The sequence below is a fragment of the Aphelocoma coerulescens genome, chromosome 12, assembly GCF_041296385.1.
Source record: "Aphelocoma coerulescens isolate FSJ_1873_10779 chromosome 12, UR_Acoe_1.0, whole genome shotgun sequence".
Taxonomy (NCBI): domain Eukaryota; kingdom Metazoa; phylum Chordata; class Aves; order Passeriformes; family Corvidae; genus Aphelocoma; species Aphelocoma coerulescens.
Genome location: NC_091026.1, coordinates 20,449,396 through 20,470,553, shown reverse-complemented (window position 1 = coordinate 20,470,553; position 21,158 = coordinate 20,449,396). Strand labels below are relative to the sequence as shown.

Genomic DNA, 21,158 nt, shown 5'->3' with positions numbered 1-21,158 from the left:
CAGGGCCCATAAATCAAGAAGCAAAGTGTTTCTCCTCCTGAGTGATATGGAACCAGCATTAACAGGGTGACAAAAATCTAATGCTGTCAGTGAGTGGGAGATTTTTTTATCTGCCTCTGACATGGGGCTGTTCCACACGGGTGCCCTACACCTCAGAATTTATTTTCTGGATGTAGAGCACACATTTTAAAAATACGAACAGAGCAGAACAACAAGGCTGAAGTGCGAAGTTGCCAAATGCCAAGATAGAAAAGTTTCTGAAGGAAAAGAAAAAGCCCTGACACATCAATCCAAGGGCACAACAAACTCACGTTGGAAATAAGAAGGGACAAATTCCTGTTTGCAGGGCAGCACAAGGCAATGCCTGAACTGTAAAACAGCTCTAAACCAGCCCATTTAGCTCCACCTGTGCCTTTGTCCAATAGCCACAGGGTCTTAAGGAAACTACAAGGAAAACCGAGGCTTAAAGCACTGATTAAAAAAAAAAAAAAAAAAAAAAAAAAGAACTACATCTCCTCTGAGTCCACAAGACACATCCATGGTCAGGAGATTTCTGGGCTGGTGCTGCTCAGTTCATGGCAGAGGTCACCACCCTGTCCTGCCATGGCATTGCCTACTCAGATTTCACACCAGAAACATGAAATATCAACTATTGAAACTTCGTATTTTCACGTGCAGCTACACAGGAGCTTTTATTACCTTTAATATTTGCATGAACCCACTGAAAGCCAAAACACCCAGACCCAGGCAGGCTTGTGAGAGACCTGGATTTGAAGAGATACAAGCCCTGCACTAACAGCTTGTCTGAAACGCAGTCAAACACTCGAAATACTTTAAAAAAAACTCGTTAGATTCTGGGAATAACAGTCAATGTCATTTTATTTGACATTTCTTCCATCTCCAGCTACACCACGTGCTCCTGGGATTATGCACAGCATCTCCTAGCAGTCATTCTGACATTTCTCACAACACCAATTACCTGGAGGTTGCTCTGATCTCCAGGCAGGAGCTGGAGCAGTTTTAGGGCTGTTGCTGGTACCTAAAGCACCTGAGGGGGATCTCAGGCAGCCGCCATGAGGAACACTGGACACTGAATTTTTCAGATGGTCAAGCTGGACAGAGCCCAGTTCTGAGATGATAAAACACAGCCATGAACACACCTCATCACCTGCACTAAACACGGTTCAAGGCTCCCCCAAGACCTTTAATCTTTAAATATTTGAGATCTCAGCACTTCAGTTCTGCCAGTAACAATTCAAGCTACAACTTCTTATCCCACTTATTCTCAGGCTACAAATTTTATAGCCAAAATCAAACCTAAATATACCGATTGCAATCTACCACGGCAAAAGAAAGAATAAAATTTCTTATTTAATCACACAATTCTATCACCAATCTGCAGAAAAATAGATGCACAAGTGTATTACTGCCTGTGCTCTAAGTGCTAAGGTGGAATTCTGCCCACAGGCAGTAACTATAAAGCCAGGTCTGAGATAATCCAGTTGTAAAACACTGAGCATAAACCGCATGCTTTTAGCCCCTGATGGAAGCATTCTTCTCCAAAGCACAATTTACATTTAAATTGATATTGTAGGGAATCAAATACTCAGAATAAGTGTCAAGGTTTTCTTCTTCACAGAGTTGTTTCCTAATTGGATTCAAGTGTTTTTCTAACCATTTTATCCCCTTATTTTGTTTTGGAAATTAAAAATAAAATCTTTCATTATTCATGATCCCTAACTTCTGGGAAGTGCCTCAAATTGTTTTTGTTAAGAAAATAAGAACAGGCTGTTTACATTGAACTGCTGGGACCCGGCAAACAAAAGGGAAGGCTTCTATCTGATGCAGTAAAAGCAGAGAGTTCTGATGGAAGCCAGCAAAAACACCCACATCACACATCCCTCTCCTGGCCTTCCCGCCCCAGAGGGAACAGAGCACTCGGGACCCTCCTCACTGGGAAGGTGGTGCTGCAGTCAGAGACCCCCCTGCCTGTCCCTGGGTCGGTTTCTCTTCACACCGACCCAAGTATTTCATGTGAATTGCGAACCCAGACTCTGGATTCCCTACAGAGGATAAGGAGGACAAGATTTAACAGATTACCGGGCATCTAAACAAACAAACGCTTTTTCAGCAATAAAGCAGCAGCTGCCTAAAGGAGAAACTTCTAAATAAATGATACAACTAACGAGGTTGAAGAACATCCATAACCAGGGTGAATCTGGTGGCTGGAGAGAGCAGCGAAGTGCCCACCACACTCTGCATTTCTGGCAGGGTTGGTAGGGAACAACCTGCCAATTCTCTTCTTCCTTTGCTGCTGCAAGGACAAAGCACAGGTGTTGCCACGGGTTGTTACACACAAATAAATACAAATAAATACATTAAGTGGTAAAAAAAACCCCGTTGTGTGGTTCCCCACCAAGATTTTGTTTTGGCAAAAGACATTGTGAGAACAAAGCTCCGTGAGAAACTTCTTTGCAGTTAATGTAGAAAAACAATTAAGTACTAAGATTGCACACAGAAGCCACGCAAGGCCCCGGTGGCTGCACTTGCAAACTGCTCGAGTTAACAAAGCACTTCACACCACATCCCCAATTCCTTCATTTCTGTCCCGAGTACCGCAAAAGGAAAGGAATCACAGACATTTGCCCTCACCACGCTCAGCTGCAGCTCCGAACGATCCCACAGCCACATGTGCTAAGATCTCCCAGACTGAGCAGGTTCATTTTTAATTCAGAAAAGTCTCTTTCTGCACCTGGCTTTTCTATTCTGCTCCTACAAGAACTTCAGGCTACAGCTTCTGCCGCCTTCCTCTGCCAGCGCTGCTGGTGTAATTCCCTTCCAGCTGATAACATCACACAGGGAAAATTTCACTCATCATCCCTCCTTAGAGTTAAATGTGCTGCTAATTTGTGAAATATTTCACCTGACCCGTCAAATCAACTCAATACTTCCACGTCCTTTCTTTCCTTAGCGTGATAACCGATTCAAAGCCATTTATTCCACTTCATTAAAATCAGAAGTTTATCTGAAAAACAATAGCTGGGGCTTGCATTGGATCGAGCGTCACGTTATCAATGCAGCGGGAGAACAACAGCAAAAATCAGAGTATTGTTTATCTCTAAATTATCATTTCCTTCATAGGGGTTTATTTTTCACGTAGATCTTTTACTGGTTTATATTGGATTTAAAATGCCCATCTCAGCAGCCCAGGGCGATACCAGCAGCTCTTCCCCAAGGAGGGAGGGGAACATCCCATCTCATCCCTCCCCTTGGAGCAGAGGAGGAACCCCATCGCCAGGGTCCCCAGTTGGGAACGGACAAATGGGGTCAAATTTAGCCCACCCTGAACGCAACCAAACCTTGCACAACCTCATTCAGGACCCGATTCAACCATTCGAGGCCAAAAGCACGAATTTTTCTTCCCAAAAATCCCAATGCTCCCAAAGTGAAAGGAACAATAAAATAATGATTTTAAGAAAACTCAAAAGACTCAACAAGCTGCTAAATACAGTTCCTAAAATAAGGAGTGTAAAGGTGAAAGGAATTGTCATACATGAAATCCCTATTTGTGCTTGGTCTTTGCATATTAAGTGCCTTAATTAATTTGAGCTTAATATTTTTAAATTGAATGTTAAAATCAATCCATCAGCCCAGGTACACTAATCAAGTTTTTATGATCTTCCTGTGTTTACTGTATACCTTTACAAGTGTTTTAAGATGTGTTGGATGTATTTTTTTTTTTTGTTTTACTTGTATCTTGGTTTCAAGGCAGATTTTAAAAACCCCGGTTGCAACAAACAGCCCAGCCCTCATAAGCACATGACCCTTATCTCAACTAATATCACCCCTCTGACCAGGAGGAGCCATTGGTGGACAGAGGTGGTCTGTCAAAGGGAGAGCACCAATCACCTTGAACCAAAGGGGTGGGCTGTGGGCGGACTGTGGGCGGAGCAAAAGCTATAAAAGAAAGAAAAAGAAAGACACGTGGTCTCATTCTCCCATCCTCTCCAGCTTGCTAAGGCAGTGCTGGAGAAGCCTACCCCTTTCTAGGGGCTTTTTAGAAATAGATTTCTTTTTGACCAGCCTAAACTGCAAGTTTATTTTTTTCTCTACCTGAGGTTCAGAGCTGTCTTAAGCCTAAAGTTCCTGAATCCCTGCGCTCCTGGGGCATATCTCTCGAGCCATCTGGATCCCAAATTTTTATATTTTGTTAGTTTTTTGCAATTTTTCAACTTTTTTTCTGTTTTAATAAATTGTTTTAATTTCTACAAAGAGTTGTCTCATTCCTCACAACTCTTTTGGGGGCTCTCCGGGATCCTATTTTTGCCCTAAAATCCAGGTATTTTGGTTAATTTTACTATTTTTGAATTTTTGCGATTTTTTTGGTTTTTTTCTCCTTGGATTTTCTGGGCTCCCACAAGGATTACTGCAGCAGAGAAAGGACACCTCCGGTGGAGAAAGACTTGTGGTAAGGCTTGAACCCTTCTTAAAGGGAACTTAGTTAGGGACTTACCCTTTTTAAGGGCTATTAGTTTTTGGGGAACCTCCGAGTGGAATTCCTTTTGTGAGAGAGTGTGTGGGGGGGTTGGCCGCCCCCAGTGTGTGTGTGAGTGTGCTTGAAAGGGTTCATTTTTAAGGGCACCACGAGGGATCACCCTTTAGAGACACAGAGGGGAAGATCGAGTGTGGTGATCAGCCTTTCTGGGGGGAGGTTTCCACGTTTTAGGGGTGTGCGCAGCCCCAAATTCATTTTTATTAGTGTCTCAGTCTCCTCGGGTCTAGAACTGAGGAGAAACCTCATTTTAAACCCCTCTCTTTTTCTTTTCGCCGCGTGGTCGGCGGCCATTTTGAAATTTCGGGCTGCCGCGTGGTCGGCGGCCATTTTGAAATTTCGCGCCGCCGCGTGGTCGGCCGCCATTTTGAAATTTCGGGCCGCCACGTGGTCGGCCGCCATTTTGTGTCCTTTTAATTTGAACTGCACCCCTTTGCCGTTTTAAGTGCATGTGTGAACTTGTTTTAGCTGCACTCTTGTGGTTAGTGCTATCTAGCACCTTTATACTTCCTGTTAGTTTGGAGTGTTTGGGTTATTGGATTGTAGTTGTAATTTGCTTTATCTGCTTTAATCATAAGACACTGCTTTGATATTTTGAATTACTGCTTGTGTTATTCATTATAATCTTTTTCCTTTAATTCGATTATAAATATTTTAAATTTATCTCTCCTTTGCTAATAAAGACAACTCCTGTTTCTTAAGTATTATATGTATAAAGCTATCTAAATTTCAGTTATACTTTAAACAATTTAAATATTCACTAATTATTCTTTTTATAATTAAAACTAATATTTTCTTGCAACATATTTGTTTCTCACCAGCCTACCATATTTAATTTTCCCACAGATTCGCCATCATTCATTCCCTTATATATCTACTAACCTTGCTTGCTTTTCTCTACATTAGTTGTATTGTATTTTATGCTTATAACTTTATTATCATTTTTTTATTGTGATAGTGTATTGAATTTAGGTTATTTTGTAATATTATTTCCTTATGCAATATTTTAATTGTTTTATATAATACAATACTTTGGTTTATTTAATTAAAAAAAAAAAAAAAAAAAAAATTTTTTTCTTCTGCACTAGCTACTTGTTTGCTTCCCAGTAACAAAATGGGACAAGCGAATAGCAAAAAGAAAGACCTAATGAAGAAATACAAAATCTTCCCAGACAGTCCGTTAGGACAAATGCTCCTAAAGTGGGAAGAAAATCTTTTAACTAAAGAAAAAGACCAGTGTCAAATGATTAGGTACTGTGTTTTTAAGTGGCCAAAACATAAAATTAACAAAGATGGACTCAGATGGCCCAAGTATGGGTCTTCTGAAAAATGGCTTTGTGAGGCTTTGCATTCTTATGTACATTACAAAGCTCCAAAACATTCTGATGAATTAGACTATGCTAAAATTTGGTTAAATTATTGGCAAAAACAAAATGAGGACCAAAGCAAAAAAATAGAATTGGAAGAGGAAACTAAATCTAATTCAATTGGACTTAATAAAAATTCAAACCAAATTTTTTCCATTGCAGAAGAACACAAACAGAAAGAAAAACAAAAACCTAAATTAAATAAACCAAAGTGGGACCCCCTAGACTACCTTCCTCCAGTAACTCCTCCAGAAAGGAGGGTCCAAATTGAACAAGAAAGGGTCCTTCCTTCATCAAGCCACCCAATCGAAAGGGACTCAGAAAATGAGAATGAAAGTGAAAAAGAAAATTCTGTTCCTTCCTGCTCTCACAAAAAGACAACCGGACAAAGGATTTCTTCTAGCCAGGATGGCCCAGCATCTTGCACTAGAAAGAAATCATTTAAAACACCTGACTGTCCCACCTGCCTTAGCACTCCCCATGAGTCTAAAATTTTACCTCTTAGGGAGGTACCCATGGGAAATGCTCAAGGAGGAATTGGTTATGTAGTTGTACCTCTAGCTTCATCTGAGGTACGGGAATTTAAAAAAGAAATGAAAAGTCTGATGGCTGACCCCATTGGTCTAGCTGACCAATTTGATCAATTCCTCGGCCCTAATATTTATAATTGGGGAGAGATACAATCCATCCTTCACTCCTTATTCACCATTGAGGAAAGAAAATTGATTAGAGCTGCAGGAGTGACAGTCTGGGACAGAGAAAATAATTCTAATCAGGGCCCAATTGGAGAACAAAAATTACCACTGACAGACCCTGAATGGAACCCAAATTCAGAAGAGGGCAGGAGGAACATGAAAGACTACAGAAATTTAATTATAAAAGGGATTAGAGAAGCTGTTCCTCGAGTTAATAATATGAAAAAAGCATTTTGTGGGGAACAGGAAAAGGATGAGTCCCCAACAGCTTGGATGGCTCGGTTAAGGAATAACATTCAACTTTATTCTGTCATTGACTTAGACAGTGAGGGAGGCAAAACTATGCTAAAGGTACATTTTGTGCTTCACTCCTGGCCTGACATCAGGAAAAAATTAGAAAAATTGGAAAAATGGCCAGAGAGGGAACTAGATGAATTACTGGAGGAAGCCCAAAAAGTCTTTGTTAGGAGGGATGAAGAGAGGATGAAGGCTAAAAGCCGAATAATGAATAACAGTACTAATGCTCCAATCCACAACCCTCCTACACAAAGAACTTCCCAAAGGGGCATCCCACAACAGCAAACCCAAATCTGCCCTCAGCAACAGCCACAGGTTTGTGTTTGCAATAAACAACCTAACCCAATTGTTCAAAGACCTGAGAGGTTAATTTGCACATACTGTAATAAACCAGGCCACGGGCAGTGGTACTGTTTTAAAAAGCAGAGAGATCAAGGAGTCCTTCAAATGGAGGGACAAATTTTGAACAACTGAAGGGGTCAGGGGCTTTATTCTCTGGGGCAAAAACATCTTAAAGAGCCCTTGATAAAATTAGAAGCTGGACCCCAGAGACAACAAGTGGAGTTTTTAGTGGACACAGGTGCTGAAAGAACCTGTGTCACTGAAACACCTCCAGGATGTTTTATTTCTCAAGATACATTAGATATATATGGTGCTAATGGTGAAAGCTTTGCTGTTCCTGTAATTAAAAATGTAATCCTTTCCATACAAGGACGTACCCATACAGGGGATGTGCTATACCTACCTCAAGCTGGGATCAATCTTTTAGGACGTGACTTCCAAATACCTCTGAGGGTTGGGGTGGTACCGCAGGGTGGAAAAATGACCACTAAATTGTTTGTTTTATCTTTAGTAGATGAGCAACACATTGACCCGGTAGTGTGGGCCAAACCTGGCAACCGGGGAAAAATGGACATCACACCTCTAACAATTGAGTTGCTCCCAAATAGCCAGCCAGTACGTGTACCACAATATCCCCTCTCCAAGGACAAAAGAAAGGGCCTGAAGCCTGTTATCATGGACTTATTACAAGATGGAATTCTTGAGACCTGCAAATCCAGTTACAACACTCCAATTTTGGCTGTCCAGAAACCAGATAAGTCATTCCGGCTTGTACAAGATCTGCGTGAGGTCAATAAGAGAGTCCAAACCAGGTACCCACTGGTGCAGGACCCCTATACACTCCTGAGTCGGGTACCCCCAGCACATGCCTGGTTCTCTGTTATTGACCTTAAAGATGCTTTCTGGTCATGTCCTCTAGATTCTCATTGCAGAGACATCTTTGCATTTACCTGGGAGGATCCAGACACTGGACGGAGGCAGCAGCTGCGCTGGACTCGACTGCCTCAAGGTTACACCGAGGCACCCACACTCTTTGGCCAAGCGCTAGAAGATTTGCTAAGTTCCTTTTCTCCACCCGAAGGGATTCAGGTAACTCAGTACGTAGACGACCTGCTCCTCTCTGGGGAACAGGAGTCTACGGTAAGAACTGCTACAATTCAGTTACTGAATTTTCTAGGGAGGAACGGGCTGAGGGTGTCAAAACCTAAATTACAATTTGTGCTACAGGAGGTGAAGTATTTGGGACATCTAATTGGCCATGGCACAAAAAAACTCAGTGCTGAAAGAGTAGAAGGAATCCTAAATCTACCACCTCCAACTTCAAAACGAGAAATCCGGCAATTATTAGGCCTATTTGGATACTGCAGACTGTGGATTGATCAGTATTCACAATCTGCCAAATTTTTATATGAAAAACTAATAGAAGAAGAACCTTTTAATTGGACTAATTCAGACACACAAAAATTACAAAATCTGAAAGAGAAATTAACAAAAGCACCTGTTTTAAGCCTTCCTTCACTAGAAAAACCCTTCGATCTATTTGTTAATGTGGAGAAGGGAGTTGCCTATGGCGTCTTGACCCAGGAGTGGGGAGGAGTCAGGAAGCCGGTTGCTTTTCTTTCCAAATTACTGGATCCAGTGTCCAGAGGATGGCCCGTCTGCATCCAGTCCATCGCCGCAGCAGCTGTTCTGGTCTCGGAGAGTCAAAAACTCATTTTTGGTGGAGACTTGACAGTGCATACACCACACTCAATCAAAACCATTTTAGCTCACAGGGCTGCAGAGTGGTTAACTGACCCAAGAATAGTCAAATATGAAGCCATTCTCATGCACTCAGACCACCTGAGGTTAGTTGTGTGTACACACCAAAATCCAGCTCAATTCCTTTATGGGACCCCATCAGAAAAAGAAATTGAACACAATTGCATTGAGATAATTGACATCCAAACAAAAGTCAGAGAGGACCTGGTGGACTGTCCCCTCAATGAAGGGGAAATCCTCTTCATTGACGGGTCATCTCGAGTGGTGGATGGAAAGCGATGCTCTGGCTATTCAGTGGTCGATGGACACCAAATGTGTGTGCTAGAAAAGGGCAGATTGCCACCAACCTGGTCAGCTCAGGTCTGTGAGCTCTATGCCCTAGAAAAAGCACTCCACCGACTAGCAGGAAGCATCGGGACCATTTACACTGACTCCAGATACGCTTATGGCGTAGTCCACACCTTTGGAAAAATCTGGTCCGAAAGGGGGTTCCTAAACACCAAAGGGAAAGATATCCTACATAAGGAATTGATCCTAAAAATTCTAAAAGCACTGCAACTGCCTCAGGTGATCTCAGTGGTGCATATTCCAGGTCATCAATCGGGAACCACAAAAGAAGCTCGGGGGAACAACCTAGCAGACTTGGCAGCAAAAGAAGCAGCAGTGGAAGAAGAGGTAAAAGTGATGGAAGTAAACCAACTTCCAGCTAACACCACCACATCTGACACTATTCCACAAACTAACATTTTACCCACGCCCATTTTTACTGATCAGGAAAAACAGAAATTAGTTTTAATTGGTGCCAATGAGGATTCTCAAGGCCGCTGGTATTTACCAGATAAACGCCAAATTTTAAACAAAAATTTAACCCGAGAAATTCTACAAAATATTCACCAAAGCAATCATTGGGGTTCAAAGGCTCTGGCGGATCACTATCTCAGAACCTTTGGATGCACTGGTGTTTATGAAATAGCCAACCAAATAACCCGGGACTGTGTAATCTGTCAAAAAGTTAACAAAAAGGTAATGAAAAAGAAAACGGGCGGAGGAATTGAATTAGCAATCAGGCCTTTCCAAAACATTCAAATTGACTTTACAGAAATGCCTCCTGTCCAGAGGTGGAAATACCTATTGGTAATCGTTGATCACCTTACCCACTGGGTGGAAGCTATTCCAACTGTCAATGCAACAGCCCAGACAGTGAGTAAGGTGATCCTCGAGCAAATTATCCCCCGTTATGGGATAGTCCACCGCATAGATTCAGATCGAGGTACTCATTTTACCTCCCAAATTGTACAACAATTGGCTCAGCAATTAGGAACAAATTGGAGATTACACACCCCGTGGCATCCACAGAGCTCTGGGAGAGTGGAACGGATGAACCAGACAATCAAGAACATCCTCACAAAATTAATGCTGGAAACAAAATGGACCTGGGTAAAATGCCTTCCACTTGCTCTTCTTAGAATCAGGACACAGCCAAGATCTGATTTGGGTTGTTCACCATATGAGATGTTGTATGGATTACCCTACCTTGCTACACCACAAGAGTTGAATGTGAAAGAGTGTGGAAACACCAGTGTACAACAATATGTACAGATAATTGCCAAAAATCTAGAGTTGCTAAGGGAAAGAGGTTTTCTACCACAAACTCCCCCACTTGATTTTAATTTACATCACATCAATCCAGGTGACTGGGTGTTAATAAAATCCTGGAAAGAAAAGTCATTAACCCCATCCTGGGAAGGTCCATTTCAGGTCCAGCTAACCACTGAAACAGCTGTCCGGACATTTGAAAAGGGCTGGACGCATGTCAAGAGGGTGAAGGGTCCGGTGGCACCACCAATTGAAGAGAAGAAACCTCCAGACAAACCATCAAACTAAACACCCTGTTTGAAAGCTCCACTCAGCATCCCTCACTCCAAGTTAATAAAATCCTGTACTCCCAGTTCTTCCCCAGTTATACCTCAGTAATAAGTGCTAGCTACAAGTTGTTAAACTAAGTTGAAAATATTTTGCTGTTAATTCTGTTCTTTGTTATTCCCTTTTACAGATTCTGCCTTCACACAACCATATTGTCACATCAACTGTATAGTAAGGCTCCATTTGAAGCCAGCATTCTCTTCCAATAACAGTCCAATCAGACTCCAAAATTATGGGCACGATAACTCTAATCTTTGACAAGGCCAACCCTAAAATAACCATGAGTTTCCAGAAGCCTGAGGTCACTGAAGAACCATCTGAAGGTGAGATGCCTAAAGAAAGGACGAAAGAAGCAAAGATGACAACCCCCACCAGCAGAGGCAACCCAAATGCTGACAGCTCCTCTCGGGTATGCCAAAAGGGGAAAGTGAGCAACATCCTGCTACTGAGTGTCATCTGTCTCTGGGTCCTCTGGCCTCCCTTTACACAAGCAGCCGACAGCCGCTGTAACAGATGTTACAAGACTGTGTACCAGGCAGAAGGAGGCTCATTTCAAATTCGACACTTTTTCCGAGCACATACTTATGTTAATCCATCTTGTTATAACATAACAAGGTTGAGTATCTGCTCAGAAAAAGGTCACAAGTACTGGATTGGCAAAAACATTGGCACCCAAATACATAAGCAGAAGGGAGAGTGCCCCTCCCAAGATGATTGGCTCTGTTTCAATTTTAGATACATAACCAAGACAGAAGATTTGTTAAAAAGAAAGACCTATGACACTGACCTGATCCAAGAGGTGGTCATAGAAGAAAAGGAAAAACAAAAAGAAAACAATCCTTTGATGTCAAGGAAAAACTTGTTTATTGACCTGGCAGAAAGGATTGGACAACAGCTAAATTTAACAAATTGCTGGGTGTGCGGAGGAACTTTAGAATCGGAGAGTTGGCCTTGGCGGGGAGTCAGTCTTGGGCCCCCCGATTTACTCCGACTGAGTAATCTCTCCCCCACAACCAGACATGACAATGAAACCTGGCTGCTAAGCAATACTGTTATTGGAGAAGAATGCATCTGGAGGAAAGGAAGAAAATTTTTAGAAGAAGTTGGTGAGACAATATGCAAAAGGTACCTGGTAACTGATGGGCAAAAACATTGGTGGATACCTCAAGAACCAGATGTATTCTGGTCTGCAGAAAAGGTTAAAAACAAAAACTGCATTTTGAATCCTGTTAAAAAACTCTGGCAGTGCTGGGATCAAGGAAATCCATATTCTGTCCTGCCACAAATTTCTAAGTACTGGATTACAGCAGCAAGTATACAACCCCACTTCTGGGAAGCACCACAAGACCTCTACTGGATCTGTGGTAACCGAGCTTATTCCAACTTACCACCTCGCTGGAAAGGGAGCTGCACTCTTGGAGCCATTCAACCAAACTTCTTCCTACTTGCTGAAAACGCTGGAGCCCACCTTGGAATCTCCCTTTATGATGAACTTTTCCGTACTAAGAGACATGTAATAGGAGGGACCCAGAGATGGGGAGAAGAAGAGTGGCCACCTGAGAGGATCCTAGAGACTTATGGACCTGCAACATGGGCACAGGATGGGAGCTGGGGGTACCGAACTCCCATCTACATGCTAAACCGGATCATCAGACTGCAAGCACTAATTGAGGTAATCACTAATGAGACCTCTCTTGCTCTTGAACTACTTAACACACAGCAAGGGCAAACTCGAGCAGCCGTGTACCAAAATAGGCTGGCATTGGACTATTTACTAGCTGAAGAAGGTGGAGTATGCGGCAAGTTTAACACCTCAGACTGCTGCATCCATATTGATGATCACGGCGAAGCCATCACCAAGATTACCCAAAACATCAGGAAACTAGCCCATGTTCCAGTGCAGAAATGGCAGCCCTTGATCACTTCTGAATGGTGGGAAAATATTTTCCAAGGACAATGGTGGAAGAAAGCTTTAATTATTGTTGGACTTTCCCTTACAGGACTTATTTTTCTCCCTTGTTTAATCCCTTGTTTCATCCGTCTAATCACCACTGTCGTCCAAAGCATGCCACTGATCCAGGATCTTCAAGGACAACAGCAGCGTCCACCATTCGCTCAAAAGATTATGCACATCAATAATAGTAACAATAAGAAAACTAGAAAGGAGAGAAAAATTGCCCAGCAAGTGTGGGACAGTTTTAAAGAGCTTGAATCTATCCCTGAAGAGTTATCTACCTCCACTTAAATGCAAAGACCAAAGATGTGAGCATAAGAGAAAAAGGGGGGACTTGTCATACATGAAATCCCTATTTGTGCTTGGTCTTTGCATATTAAGTGCCTTAATTAATTTGAGCTTAATATTTTTAAATTGAATGTTAAAATCAATCCATCAGCCCAGGTACACTAATCAAGTTTTTATGATCTTCCTGTGTTTACTGTATACCTTTACAAGTGTTTTAAGATGTGTTGGATGTATTTTTTTTTTTTGTTTTACTTGTATCTTGGTTTCAAGGCAGATTTTAAAAACCCCGGTTGCAACAAACAGCCCAGCCCTCATAAGCACATGACCCTTATCTCAACTAATATCACCCCTCTGACCAGGAGGAGCCATTGGTGGACAGAGGTGGTCTGTCAAAGGGAGAGCACCAATCACCTTGAACCAAAGGGGTGGGCTGTGGGCGGACTGTGGGCGGAGCAAAAGCTATAAAAGAAAGAAAAAGAAAGACACGTGGTCTCATTCTCCCATCCTCTCCAGCTTGCTAAGGCAGTGCTGGAGAAGCCTACCCCTTTCTAGGGGCTTTTTAGAAATAGATTTCTTTTTGACCAGCCTAAACTGCAAGTTTATTTTTTTCTCTACCTGAGGTTCAGAGCTGTCTTAAGCCTAAAGTTCCTGAATCCCTGCGCTCCTGGGGCATATCTCTCGAGCCATCTGGATCCCAAATTTTTATATTTTGTTAGTTTTTTGCAATTTTTCAACTTTTTTTCTGTTTTAATAAATTGTTTTAATTTCTACAAAGAGTTGTCTCATTCCTCACAGGAATAAAGAGAATTTACTTTTATTAGCACAAGAGAAACTTTCCCCTTAACCAAAAGGTGACAGCTGGGCATAGTTCAGGTTTTTAAAGATTTATAAAAAGCTTCCATTTAGGAGACATCTCTATTTTCAGCCCAAATTCCCCACCTAATACATTTTTATCAAATTATTAAAACTTCATCAAGAAAAAAGAAAGTTTTAGGACCTCTTTTGCTTTTCCCTGAAGGGTGACCTCTACCACAGAGCTGCTTGCAAGGTAGCAAAGTGGGTAAACCTCAGGCTGTAAAAATGGAGTTTGAAAGCACAGAAATTAAATGCTGTTGTTCAGTTTGGGTTAAATAATTCCACCCCAGAACTTGGATTGGCTGACACAACCCAAGACCTAAAAAAATTACCTTTGGAAGAAGCTGGGTGAGGTCCTTGGCTAGAGGGAAGGAGCAAACAAGGTCCCAATCCAGCATGAGAAAGAGGAAATTAGGAGCCTGAAATTGGCTCTGCCTCCACCCCTGGGAGGGATCATCCCGTGAGGACAATGAAGGGAATGGGCAACACCTGGGAGTGCGTGGGATGTCCCAGAGTGTCTGCCAGAGACCAGGCAGGAATTTTTCCCCATTTCCAGCACCTTTAGAAGCTGCTGTTAAACTGCGTTCACCTAAACGTCATTAGCGTTAATGACGCCTTGATGAACAAGCCTCTGACCCGTGGGATCGCTGCTGCTCCTCGGGATCTCTGCCATGCCAGGGAAATTCTCCTTCATAAACACGCACAGCTGAGAATGAGAAATCAGACATCCCTTGTCGCTCCGCCCCACACGTGCATTGATTATAATCTAATGAAGTTTATCAGAATTGGGCATTGTGGTTAGAAATTCCAGCCAGGGAAGCCCTCTGGAGTAATCCCGAATCCTGCCTCTAATGGCCTCGTTTGCAAAAAGGAAACGATACCATTTGTGGGGTAGTTCTATCCTGAGCACTCAAAGTCTCAGTAACAAAATCGGACACTTTAAAGGCAACGAAGTTCTCTGCCCTTAACAGTTGTGGTGGTAAAACCGAGCTTAACCTTAGGAGAGAAATTAGTCCTAAAAATGGCATGTTCTGTATTTTTTACACCAAATATTTTTGCCAATTCATTTCTCCGACCACAAGACGCCTTTCACGTGGAGCCTGGGCAGGAAAAAGGGCAGGAACGTGCTCCATTCCTCTCCTGGAACTCAGAACAGGCAGTTGCCCCAACCTAAAGCTCTCCGTGAGATCCAGCCCCACCTTCTGCTGGACAGTTTGTGCCCAGCTGGGTGAGGATTCCAGGGACAGAGGAATTCAGGGGGCTCAAATCAAGGTCCTGAGCAGTGAGAACGCAGAACCACCACCTGCATTTCTCCCCGCTGGTTAAGACATCCCACAGCTGTGGCAGGATTTTCCTTCCTGCTCTGGGTCACATCCGTGCAGGGAATTCTCAGTGCCCTGTACTGGGACAACCCCACAGCAGAAAGACCTCAGGAGCTTTCTCCAGTGCTGTTCTGCCACCACGCCCGGTTGTGTCTCACTTCCTCAGGAGAAATAAAGGCAATTCCCCACATTTTCTGGGAAATCACGTTTTAGCACGTGTCTTGCTTGCATGCTTTTCTCAGAGCCAGAGCTCAGCCCTGCAGAACTCGGTGTTCTGTCAAACCCTGCTCTCAGAGCAGCAAACTTGTAGGGCAGTCTCTGAAATAGGCAATTCCCAAAATTGCTGTAATTGATGGAACTTTACAATGAGAGGTGTGTGAGTTCAGCAGCTTCCCGTGCAATGCATTCCTGCTTGGAAAATGCCACCTTCCCTTGAAGGACGGAGCACAACTCATGAGCTGTCTTTCAGCAACCCAAGCAAGGGGCAGAGCTTGTTGGACTCGTCATTTATTCGTTTGACAAAGAGATGAAATAATTCAAATTAAATAAAGATTAAACTGAGCCTCTATGCAAACCCCACCTTTTTGGAGGCGTGAAATTCCACTTGTCCTGGAGCAAAACGTTCTGCTTCAGCTGCCTGGAAGTGAAATAAGTGCCAGAAATGGGTAAAGATTTTCTGTGCTCAGGTGATACAAATTTATTGTCGTTAAAGAGGAAGCTCAGAACTCTCGACATTATTCCTCTGGGAAGGGGAAAGTCAGAGACCGCAGTCACTGCTAAATTACTCTGCAGTGGTTAAGATTTAACAAATGTTACTATGTGTCAGCAAAGAAGTGGCCACCATTATAATAACAACTGTACAGCATGTACACATCACAAAGATTTTTATTCAATTTTATTGGAAATTATAGTCACACCTTTCAAACACTAAAGTGACAGATTTCTCTGCCAGCACTGTCTTAGAGACTGTTCAGAAGCCTCTACTGCTGTTCATCAACTTGTGCAAAATAATTGGCACTATAATTTTATACCTGTCAGAAACACAATGTACAGCATTGACTAATTGCTATTTTGTGTGCTCAGAAAGGTATAAAATCAATGTAACCACTGTGGGAATCAACAAATCCTTTTGTGAAGCTGCAGAACACTAAACATAATTATGTTTACTACCCCCAGTCTTTGGGGGCACCAGATTTGCTTCTATCACACATAATCTTATAACAATTTTGAGAGCAATCTTGTAAAGCACTTAAACCGCCCTCCCACTGGTGAGAGACCTCGAAACCTGTCGGATTCTCCATGAGTTTATGGTTTGCATGACTGTGGAAATAATGGAAGCTCTCTGAATCCCCAGTGATTCACATTTTCCTCTCCTGGCCTTTGTAACTTTGCCTAAATCAATGAACATCAAAAATCTGTAAAGCTTTCCAGGTTTTGAATGTGTGAATATCTGGCAAGGCTTGTGAGATGTAAAAATCCTGCAAAATGCTCCCTGTTTCCTGTGCCTCACGTTAAAGAGCCTCACCCATTGCCTGTGCATGAAATAATGTTATTTTCTTCTTGCTGTGCCCCTGCTACCCCACTCTAACACTGCCCCCACTGAAACAAACAATGAGACCTCCTCCAAAAGCATTTTCCATGAATGCCACTTTTATCAGACCCTGGAAAGAACTTAATGAAGCTGGAAGTGCTACCATCAAATTTCATGTCTGTGTGTTTCAGGAAACAATGCATCTGTCCTAATTTTACAGCATGTTTGGGCAGAGTGTTCTCTTCTGTGCAAACAACCTTTCAACGCTGCCGACTGAGGGGTTTATTGGCAGCTGCAGTGGATCCTTGCACAGGCAATAAAGGCAGAGAAAAAACAGTTTCAAACTGAAATAAAAAGGGTTGTAGCAACAGGTAACTGCAGAGAAGGGTTGTGCCAGCACCAATTTCCCAGCTTGCAGTAATGGACCTGCAATAAAACAAACAAGCAAAGGCTCCAGTGATCTGATGGCTGAGGAAAAATGTTATGTCCAGTCTTGAATAAATGTGTCCAGTTTTAAATACAGTTGTTCATTCTTACACAGGTTTCTGTGACATCAGTGAGGTATCACGTCCTGCAGGACTTTGGGCTGGAATCAGTGAAAAAAGGCAATAACCCAGAGGGTGGGGCCTCCAAAACCCACCAAGATCATGAATCCAACCATTTCCCAGCACTGCCAAGGCCACCATGAGTCCATGTCCCCAAGTGCCACATCCACACAGCTTTAAACATCTCCAGGGATGGGAACTTGGATGAAAGGGCATAAAAACACCTTGATGGAGGCCAAATAACACAACATAAAATTGCTTTTGCCCAGACCCCCATCAGCAACGGCCCCACTTTTTAGCAGACATCACCTATTCCAGCAGGAAACCACATCCTTCTGATTATAACCCAAAGTGATCTCTTCTCTTTGCATTTGCTGTCTTAATATATTCAATTAATCCGTAACATGACAGAGGCAGCATGAAAGCGGACTTAAGGCTTAGCTTTAATAAGCATTAATGCAGTTAGGCTGGGTTTGGCAGAGCAGCTCTCAACTAATCTTGGCTTCCCAGATTACAGCCCTGGAAATTAATGATCTGTCACTGGACTTGCCTGGGTTCTAATGAAGTAGTTAGTCAAGTACAAGTAAAGGCAGGTGGAAGAAGCTGCCTCTTCCCATTTTCAATAAAGCCTTTCCCCCTCTTTGGCTAACAAATTAAATTAGTTGAGAGGAAAAATTTAATTACTGTCATGCACCATCTTCGTATTTGTGATCAAAGAAGTGCCTCTCTCTGAGCTTTGTAGTCCCCTGCTCTGCTGAAATGGGAGAGAAGGAAGAGAAACTTGGCTGAATATCAGGATAGATTTAGAATTATTGTTTTCTCCAAGAAAAAAGAAATATTGGGGAAAAAATTCTCCATTTAAATTTTATTTTGTTCATTTAAATAAAAAAGGTTTTTTTAGCAGTGTGAGAGCAGCATTGCTGTCATGTCTAAATGAAGGAGCACAATTATATCTGTCTAATGTACGGTCCTTGAGCCAAACAGGGACAAAGTCCTTCCCCCTCCTGCTTCTAAAAATATCTTCTTGTTTGATCACAGAAATATAAATGTTCTAAACTTCTCACCAGCTCTGATACCCTCACACACAATTCTGAAGTGCAGGTGGCTGGCACTCCAGTGTAACATGATTATTTCAGAAAGTCAGAATTGTCGGAATATACTTATTGCACCTTAAAATACATGTTCCTTCTCCTCACAATAAAGACAGGATTTTGCACTCTTTTGTGCCATTTTCTTAGCAAGCTCTCATAAAAAAAAAAATCCAAGCAATTCTAAAGCCTTCGATTTCTTGGCCTATAATCCCATGGCAATATTTCCCTTAAACCTGGTTTTCAGTCATATCTCCTGAACAGTCCCTGGAATCTCAGTCAAGACTTGTTCCCTGCTCTCTCAGGATGTAGATGTAACATAAATATTTCTGTGCCTGGAAGAGCTCAGAGTTTAAACAGATGTGATGATCCATTCTTAACTTCCCTGCAATTGAAATGGGAACTGCTGGGCTGTGCTGGAGCTCAGAGCAGCCACAAATCAGCTCCTCGGGCAAACCCTTCCCTCCTGATCACTTCTGGGTGATAACACAGAACAATGATCCCAGATTATCCAGGAGTCAGGAAGTTTCCTTGGAAATTGTAGGCCTGAGTCTCAGGGCGATGCTGAGCTGAACTGACACCCCTCAAGTCTTCACGGGCACTCTTGTCCCAGACCAGGTGATAAATTCAGCTTGGCTGATTTTGATAATTTTTCAATCGATAACATGGCAGCAAATCTTCCCAGCCTGTGCACAGCTTCCAGGAAAAGCAGGGAAAATCAAAGGGCCATTGCATGGCAGTGCTGATAATTGATCCTGGGGCTGCCAAGGTGCCACACATCAATTAACTCAGCATTTCTGCCTCCTCTGGCCACCTGCAGGAGCTCCCCAACCCCCGTGGCACAGGGAGGGATGGTGACCACACCTGGCAGCAGGTCTGGGTCACAGCCAGCCAGGTCACAGGGGAGGTTGAGCAGAGTCCTGCAGAGCACAGAGCCCTTCCAGCCCCACAGGGACGATGGCCCGAGCAGCACAGCTCCAGGCTTGGAAACGAAACCTCTGACACCCACAGGGATCCCAGCACATGCCCCTCCTGCAAACTCCCAACTCCCATTAGGGTTAAACTTCTCATGAATTACTGGGCTATGCTCCACTGCCCTCGAAATCTACCGTGTTGCTCCGTACCTGCCTGCTCCCAGTCACATCATACATCAAATAAATCCCCAGGGACAATCCAAACCCCATCAATCTCCAAGAAACTCTTTTTTTTGTATCTGTAAGCTGGAAAAAGTTAGGCAGTTCTGGGCACTTTCCCTTGCTCTGCTGTTAATGACTTCTCTCTCTTTTCCCCCAGAACTGATGTGCAGCCTCCCTCAACCCCTCTCTGCAGGAGGAGGAGCTGTTTCGTTTGGCAGAGCAGAACCAAAGCACAACAGAGGAGACACTTGGAGTCTCCTCTGCTGAAGCCTGGAATTTTATTTCTTTGCTTTCTTCATTGTTTGTACTGGAAATGGAGAGGATGGGATGAGATTTGTGGGCTCCTCATGTCACTGGTAATCCCAACACCACCCTCCGTGTGTCCCGATAATTAAAATAAACAGCAAATAGGGGCTTTCCCCTCCTAGTCCATTGGAAAGGAATTTTTCCTTAAACCATGGATATTTTCAATACTTTGCTACAAATGAGTTAACAAAGGGCCTTTTGTTCCTAATCTCACACGTGGATTTACCTCTGGGAAACTCCAAGGGGCGCCTAAAGACTCCAAAGGGCAGTGGATGCACATTAGCAACAGAGCTCTGAAGGTTTTTCTCCGAGCTCTGTGGTCAGTCAAACACTGAGTTTTGGGCACTAAACTTTAAAATGAGCTCTTTCCGCCTGGACTGCAGCCCGGGCAATGCTGCTGCTGTTACACCTGCGGTGATCAGCACACCTGGGGACTGGAAATCAAAGGCAGCCGAGCACAGAGATGCCAAGTCCTGCTGCATCCTCACAGCTCAGCACCTGCTCCAGAGCTTTCCTCATGTTCTGGCCATGCTCTGAATGAGGAATTTCCCTGTGGACCTTTTCCTGTGCCATCAGTCAGGGCTTTATCTCAGTGCTTCATATGCCTTCACTGCATTTATCTGTGCAACTGCCCTGTGTGCTGAGGTAATATTATTCTCCCCACCAAAGCCCAGAATAAAAGATCAAAAATGCTCCCAAGCTGGCTGAGGTGTCTGAGGTCTGAGCATATTTCCAGAGTATTTACCATTCTCTAGTGCCCCACAAGCAGCGTGCAGCAGGCAGGAGTTGTAGCTGAGGCAGGGGAGGTGGAGAGGACAGAGGTAAATGCAGACTCTCAGCATTTCTTCAGAGCCAACAGCAAAAATTACAGAGAACAATTCTAAATGAGCTTCCATTCCTCCAGTTCCTGGGGGAAACAAACAGTCCAAATCCATCTGTTTTCTAAAAACACCTCTCCCACCTTAAACAAACACCAGTTAATCCCACCAGCACAACAAACACTCGGTGTTTACACAGCGGCAGAAGTGAAGCAGTAGGGAAAAACTGGAATTTGTAATTTTCTCCTCTATCTCCAGCAGCAAGAGCACAGCAGTGTATTTTTCAAAACCGCTTCTTTGTGAATATGCATGAACACATGTAGTGGTGTGGAACACGCTATTCTTTCAATGGCTAACTCATTTTTCACACACAAAAGG

General features: G+C 43.1%; 1 long non-coding RNA gene across 2 annotated transcripts in view; it reads right to left on the bottom strand.

Moving 5' to 3' along the window:
* Positions 1-14,553, bottom strand: part of LOC138117357 (uncharacterized) — a 32,404-nt gene extending 17,851 nt beyond the window's left edge. For both annotated transcript variants that reach the window (XR_011154620.1, XR_011154619.1), the window contains exons 1-2: positions 14,367-14,553; positions 14,177-14,251 (exon numbers count right to left, since the gene is read on the bottom strand). This is a non-coding gene — a long non-coding RNA (uncharacterized lncRNA). The remainder of the gene's footprint in view (positions 1-14,176; positions 14,252-14,366) is intronic.
* Positions 14,554-21,158: the final 6,605 nt, after the last annotated feature.